This window comes from Triturus cristatus, chromosome 4_1 (assembly GCF_964204655.1).
Source record: "Triturus cristatus chromosome 4_1, aTriCri1.1, whole genome shotgun sequence".
Taxonomy (NCBI): Eukaryota; Metazoa; Chordata; class Amphibia; order Caudata; family Salamandridae; genus Triturus; species Triturus cristatus.
In genome coordinates, this window is record NC_140585.1 from 426,773,639 (window position 1) to 426,781,301 (window position 7,663).

At 44.9% G+C, this 7,663-nt stretch overlaps 1 long non-coding RNA gene across 1 annotated transcript; it reads right to left on the reverse strand.

The window, feature by feature from the left end:
* Positions 1–6,145: 6,145 nt before the first annotated feature.
* Positions 6,146–7,281, reverse strand: LOC146855072 (uncharacterized). The gene is made up of 4 exons (XR_014980782.1): positions 7,236–7,281; positions 6,883–6,950; positions 6,716–6,783; positions 6,146–6,615 (listed from the first exon to the last, which is right to left on the reverse strand). It is a non-coding gene; the product is annotated as an uncharacterized LOC146855072 (long non-coding RNA).
* Positions 7,282–7,663: the final 382 nt, after the last annotated feature.

The following is a 7,663-nucleotide window of genomic DNA, read 5'->3' on the forward strand; positions in this document are numbered from 1 at the left end:
GAAGTAGAAGGAGCCCCTGAGGTGTCAATGTTGCTGAGTCCAGACACGGTTTCTGGCTTCAGGTTGGGCTCAATCATTTCCTCCAGGGAAGTTGGTGGTGGCTGGGTTGGAGGTCCTTCTCCTGTTGTGCGGGCCTCAGTCCTATGGGTTGCCATTCCTTCTTTGGTCCTAGCTCGTAGGTCATATCACGTTTTGCGGATCTCTTCAATGGATCTCTGTGTAACCCCCACAGAGTTGATGAGCTCCTGGATTTCCAGCCAGATTATCTTCTTCTGTGTCTCTGGCACAGTGAGGGATGTTTTCCCAAACAAGGCAGCATGGTTTGCCACACACTCCTCAGTGAGTATTTCTAACTCTTTTTCTGTGCATTTTAATTTTCTCGTCTTACCTCCAAGCTGATTCTGCCTGGACATTTTACTGCTTTTCAGGGGTGGATAGCTTGTGACTGCTGCAGATCCCAATTGGATTGTGTTGGGTATCACCTTTTTCAAGGTTCTCCAGTGATTTTTATAGGCCTGCTGCTCCTCTACTTCCTGCTTATGATGTCATCACTCACTGCCAAGTAAAAATTCGGTATTTGCAACTCAATTAGCTATTTATCAAATCACTATTTGTTATTCCTTTAAATAGCGAATGTGAATCGTACCAAATTGGTACTGGCCAGATGCTCTCATTCGTATATGCCAAATAGCGATTTGTAAATAGCGATTCGGTAAGAATTGCGAATTGCGAATCAGTATTCACTTTGTACATCTAGCCCTTCATTTTTCAGGCCTAACTTAGAAGGTGCTTCCCCATTCTGACCTACTCCCCGTTCAACCATCTAAAAATTACCTTCCAGGGCCCCAGACGTACCTTACGTCACCGTTGCTCCACCAAACTAGGTTTGCTCTATGTGCATACCGACACACAAGTACAACACCCAGATTATGTTGTCCCAAAGCATCACAAGTCAGGACTGTTACCCGAATTTTGCAGCCTAATTTATTTGGAGCAAAATAATTTCCTCAAGTCTATTGAAACTTTAAAAAAAGGCAACTTGAATGCGGGCTCGAGCTCACACTTTTATTGGATGCCTGAAACATTCAGTTATACTTTATTATTTTACAGAGAATCTTAACAGTATCCATAATTAAGTCTGGTACATTTATTGTATTATTTTCTTGGCACCACTGCATTTCTAATCAAATCAGTCTTTGCTTTTCGAGTTTGTTTTATCATAGTGGCTCCTGTTTGCAACGCATTGCAGTGTTTTTGTAAACTGTTGGCATTCATTTAACTTCGTAATCAGGTCTGTTGCCTCATTTGGCATCATAAATCCTTTTGTAATAATGACAGTAAATCCCACTTAATGCTATGTCACCAATTTTCAGACTTCCTCTTGCTACTTCAGGAGGAAGTGTAACTTTCTTTATGAGCTTTAGCCTGAATATATTTATAGATAATTATCAAAATGTTGTGGTTGTTTCCGCCTAACTACTAACTAATGCTGTAAATTTAAGGATAATTATTAAATTTTTTTTTACTGTAGTAGGGAGGGAGGGGGAGGCAGAAACAGTTTTGCTGTTCGTCCTAATTTAATTGGCTGTGATGGAAGCAATGTATTCCTTTGTCTTCCTGATGCTAGGAGTTTTTATCCACCAGTATCCATCCTCATATCTTCTACTCCTGGATTATTTTAGACCTCCCGTTTTTGAAAAAAAATAATAATATTATTATTTGAAAAGGACTTCCCTCTCAGTGTCATTCTCATTTGGAGAGATTTTGTACAGTACTGAAGTTTTCATTAAAAACGACAACATTCGCCATTATAAACATACACATGGTGTATTGATTTACCAATTTGGTTTAGGCACAGGATTAAAATATGCTCTGTAATTTGTACATCAACTCTGATATTGACTGAAATCCAAGCTATTATTCCCCACATTGGAATTCCATGTTTTGGCCTTACTGCTTGCACAATAATGGCTAAATAGCAAAAATATATCTCCTTTTCCATATTTGACAGGACCACTTTGTCCAGCGGGTTCATTCAGGTCAGTATTCCTTAATTTTCCAACAATAGCTGCAATACTGTTAGTGATAAAATTCCGGGTACATGGCACAGCAGTAAAGAACAAGTTACTTACCTTCGGTAACGCCTTGTCTGGTAAAGACTATATTTAACTGCAGATTCCTAACCTTAGGTGTCAGGCAGGTTCTGGAAAATCTTGAGCAGTACCTGTGCGTGCCAGTGTTGATTGGCTCCACGTTGGCACCGTCCAAGTCGTAAGTGGCGCATAGAAGTGCCACCCCAGCATGCTGACATCAGTTTCTAGACTATTTCCATGCCAGAAGGGCTGACCCACCTAAAAAACAATGTTTTTATCAGTGTGCAGTATCTAATAGGATCTTTAGGGTGAAGATCCCATTTCACAGAGCAGGAAGAAGGGATGGTCGGTGAGGAATCTGCAGTATCTACAAAAAAGTGTTTTAACAAAGATAAGCTTCTTGTTCTTCTGACAGAGACTTCTAACCGTAGATTCCTCACTTTTGAATAGATACTCATCCAATACCTCCGTGCCGGTGGGTCTGCAAACTGCATCACACCAAAATGTTCTGCAGGACTGAATGGACAAAATGGCCATCTTAATGGACCTGCCTGTCCAAGCAGTAGAGCTTCATGAACATGTGGCAGATGTCCAGAGCAGGCACCCCACATGCCAACGCAGTAGCAGCATCCTTGGCCCCTGGTTGAATGGGCCCGCAAGCTCTCAAGAGGCTGCTTTTTAGCCAGTGCATAGCAGATCTTAATGCACAGTACAATCGATAGATGGTCTGCTTCAACACAGCCTTGCCCTTTTACAGTGAATCCAATGAAGAGCTGATCGTCCACCTGATGGTCTTTGGTGTAATTATTGTAGAACTAAAGAGCTCTTTTCAGGTCCAGGTGATGGAGTCTCTGCGCTTCATTAAAAGGATGAGGAAGGGCAGAAATTTAGACAGAGTGATACTCTGGTTGACATTAACGGGTGGATAATCTTCAGCAGGAGTGAGGCATGCCTTTGAAGGACCTGTTTGTCAGGGAAAATAGCTGGTATAAGGAGGGTGCACTGACAGAGCTTTAAGCTTTCTGACCCTCTTGGCCCCCAACAAGACCATTTTGAGAGTAAAGAGCCACAGGGGACAGCTGTGTAGTGGCTTGGCGAGAAAATGCATCATAAACATGAGGACCAGATTGAGGTCCCATTGGGGAATCACAAAGGGGATAGGAGGAAACAAGTGCTGTAAATCTTTCAGGAAACAAGTCACAGCAGGTGAATGGAAAGGGGATGGCTGGGCTGGCAAGCACAAAAAAGCCAAGATGGCTGACAAGTAACCTTTAACAGTGCCCAGGGCAGGGCCTTGTTTGGCTAGTGATAATACACAGCAACACCTCTGACAGCGTTGCAGAAAGAGGGTCAATCAATCTATCAATAAATCAGACTTGTATATCATGGCTTGTCACATTGGGGAGCCTTGGTCGAAGAGCCAGGTCTTGAGCTGCTTTCTGAAGTCCTTCAGAGCAGAGGCAGTGCGAAGGTGGAGATCGTTCTAAGACCTAGCCGCGAGGTAGGAGAAGGAGCAGCCTCCAAATCAGCTGTGGCGGAAGTGTGGGATGTGGGCCAAGGCATGGGTAGAAGATCGGAGATTCCTAGTCGGTCAGTGGAATGTTAGGTGGTCATTGATGTAGGTGGGTCCTTATCCCAACAACAGGCATATACAATTTTAGTGGAGGGACATCTGACTGCCAAGATGGCATCACAGACCTCAGGACGAAGATCAAACACTCCCAAATGCCTCCGCTCAATCTTCATGCATGAAGGTGGAAGATGCGCAGGTTCAAGCACAGGATCGTGCCCTGCTACTTCAACAGGAGATCCTGCCAAAGGGACCGTCTGATCAGCGGACTGATGCTCATGCTGACGAGATCGGGACACCATACTCTCTATGCCCAATCCAGAGCCACATGGATGACTTTGACCCAGTCAGTCATGATCTTCTTGAGAAATCGGGGCAGGAGTGGTATCGACGGAAATGCATACAGGAGCCTCAAGTTGCATTGTAGGTGAAACGCATTTTCTTTGGAAAATGTAACATGGAGAAGTGCTGATGTTTTGCATTCTTGGAGATGGCAAACAGATCAAGCCAAGTTACTCACCTTTCATGGAAGAGTCCTCACGCAACTTTCAAATGCAGTTGTTATTCGTGATTCGTAAGACATCACTGACTGAGTTCATCCAACCTTGCATTTAAGGAGCCTGACAGGTGTTGTACCACCAGAAAAATATCCTGGCACTCCAGCCAAGTCAAGAGGCATAGATCCTCCTGCCACAGAGTTGTTGTCTGTGAACTCCTGAACCAGCCTCCCTTTGATGGCTGGAAGGAAGGCTTTCAATGTCAAGTGGATCGCTCTCAGCTCCAAAAGAGCGATATGAAGCTGAGATTCCATCAGAGACCAGAGTCATCTGATCTACATCTCTCCCAGATGGCCACCCAAACCCAGAGGTGAAGTATTGGTCACCACTGTCGGCTCTGAATGGTGAAGAGAGAGGGGTCTGATGCTGACTCAGTTGCAGTTCATCAGCCATCACTACAGATCTTTGAGTCTCCTTCAAAATCTGTGCCAAGTTGGAGAGTTTGCCTTGAAGCTGTGCCCACTGGAAGTTCAGATCCCACTGCAATCCCGCATATGCCATTTGGCAAGCTTTACTAGCAGGATGTCATCAGACAAAGTAGCCTCAGAGTCAGTCTCACCAAAATCCAGGATTGAGACTGAAGCATCGTGATCATAGCTCGAATATCCAGGACTCCTTGCTCAGAGGGGTAGGCAGGGAACTCACTATATCCATACTGGCTCTGATGAAAGGGAGCATCTGAGAAGGAGTCAGGTATGACTTTGGCATATTGATAATGAACCCTAGTGAATGCAAAAGATTTACCGTAGTCTGGAGGTGAGTGATGACTGCCTGGGGCGAGCCTGCCTTCAGCAGTCAGTTATCGAGTTACGGGAAGACGGAAACTCCGACCTCAGAAGATGAGGTGCAACCACTTGCATCACTTTTGTGAGAACCTCATGGTGCTGGTGAGTCAGAGGGGGAGCACAGCAACCTGAAAATTCTTGTAACTGACTGTGAACTGCAGGTAATGCTTGTGGGCTAGTAGGATGGGGATGTGAGAATAAGCATGCTGCAAATTCAATGTTACCTTCCAGTCTCCAAGATAGGCAACACTTGAGCAGAGGGGGTGGCATTTCAAATTTCTCTCTCCATAGCAAGGCACGGAGAGGGCACAAATCTAGGATAAGATGAAGTCCTCCACCTTTTTGTGGCACCAGAAAGTAGCAGGAATAGGAACCACGACCTATGTCTGGTGCAGGCACCCTTTTGATGTCTCCTTTTGCTAAAAGAGGTGGTCCTACATCAGCCGTTCTTGGGATGGTGGATAAGGTGGAGGGCTTTTTACAAATGGGAGGGCTTACCCCTTCCACACAATCTGACGCACAAACATCTCTGAGGTATTTGTAGACCACAGGGACAGCTGGTGCCTGATACCAAAGGGGGTGGGTGTGTTGGGTGGAGGGTGTACTAAAGAGGGTTAGAGGCTGCTGGAAGGGTGGGGGACTGGAAAGCTCACTGGGCCTGGCTCCCACATCCTCTCTGGAAACACAACCTCGACCCCAAAAGGAATGGGCAGGTTGCTGTACTGGTGGGTACGGCTGATTTAGCAGATGCCTATAGGTGCCTGAGCAAGTCTACAGTAGGGGCAAAAGGAATGCTGCTCCTACAGGACAGATAGATAAAGCCCGAGATATCTGGTGGTGATCTGGCAATCTCGAAAGCGCTCCAGCACTGCCAGCTTTGTCACTAAATAACCAGGAGCCGTTGAAGGGCACGTCGATCAAGAATGCATGGACATCCCCTAAGAACCCAGTGGACCGCAAACATGAATGATGATGCTGCGCCACTGTAGAAGTATAAACAAGCAAGGCTTGGGTCCTTAACATGCCTGGACTGGACCACTATACTAATTGAAAACAAATGGAGTGTCCAGGAAGACTGATCACCATGAATTTGATGGGCACCTTAGACCAACATTTCTAAAGTGAACAAGCTTTATGCAGCTTAATTTATAATATTTTCATATAAAAGACATTCAAACTCAGTTGTACTTGTCTTAGAATGGACAACACTTGATTAAAGTACATGATGTTAAACAATACTCATTTTGACACACACTTCAACTCAAAACTTACATCAAAGCAAATTTAGGGAAAACAACAAGAGATATTTAAATGCAAACATAATACACCAAAAATACATATATACACATGAAACACTTGACCAGTCCTGAATATGGAATAAAGCACTAGGAGGACACTGTCTCATAACCAGGCTGATGCCTATTGTCTTGCCTATATGTGAGACATGGGGTTACACATACTATCGGTGTGTTGCCTACAATGGGGAAATACAATTCAACTATTTCCCTTGTGGCACACCACTCAAAAATCCCCCGTACTCAGGAGTCAACGCGTTTCGAACCCCTAGTGGTTTTGGGGTTCTCCTCAGGACTCGGAGCTGGTCGTGGACTCTACAAATACCAAAAACACAAAATACAGTAATGTGATGCCTTGCCCAACCGTGTTGAAAACTACAGAGAACATTCAGTGCCAATATGTGTGTTTATGTACCTGAATGCAGCGTTCAATGGATCCGCTGATTCTGGAGGGCTGTATTCCTATTCCTCAAATGGTGCGGGCTACAGAAAATCAAGAGAGTTAAAAACACCCTGTCAGCTTTCACTAATGTCGAAGCCGCTGCACTGTGCTCGCTTCGTAAAGACAATGCATTATCCTACCTTGCGGGTTGTAATTGGAGCAGGCCTTCAGTCTGTTTTGTAAATGTGGCTCCGCGAACGCTCTGAATCTGAAAGAACAAGTAAAACAGTTGAAATCTGAATGTGTTGTTAAGAGTACTGAAACGCATACGCGAGGAAAGCCACACGCGTAACAGCGTCAGACCGCTTATTATCTTTTATCTGTCTGTGCACCCCTGAATTCCGTCAGTGCAGCCTTTCCAGACTCGATGTACACAGGTAAAGACGCCGGCCCTGCTGACAATAACAGAAGCGTCTTATTACTCCGACTCAGTGAAACCTGGCCGAAATACTAATCGGCAAAAGTCAACAAGTGAAAACACACTTTAACTTGCCTCTAGTTAATAGACGGAGCGGAAGAGAGCGTGAACTGATTTCAGCAGACAGCAAGGGGAGGTCTTGAAGACAGCGAACTAAATAACCCGGCTGGGAAACCCGAGGGTCACGTGTCCTAATGCATTGTGGACCATGTAGTTTGATTCTAAACCGCGGACCTTTTCACCAAAGTTTGGCGATTTCAGAGAGCTCATTTAAACCCTGAAGTGCTGTATCAAATTTCATGATAAGGAACGCCTCTCTCTGGGCCAACAGGACTTCAGGGTCACCTCCTCTTTGATTATTTCTCTTTATCAGAGACAGAACAGTCCAGCTGAAATTGTTGTGTGTATGTTTGAAAGACACAAAGTATTCGACCAAGGGAGCAGTCAGGATGTTGTTCTTGAGGCGGGAACGGTGTTGCACAATGCGCTGCCGTACTTCTTGG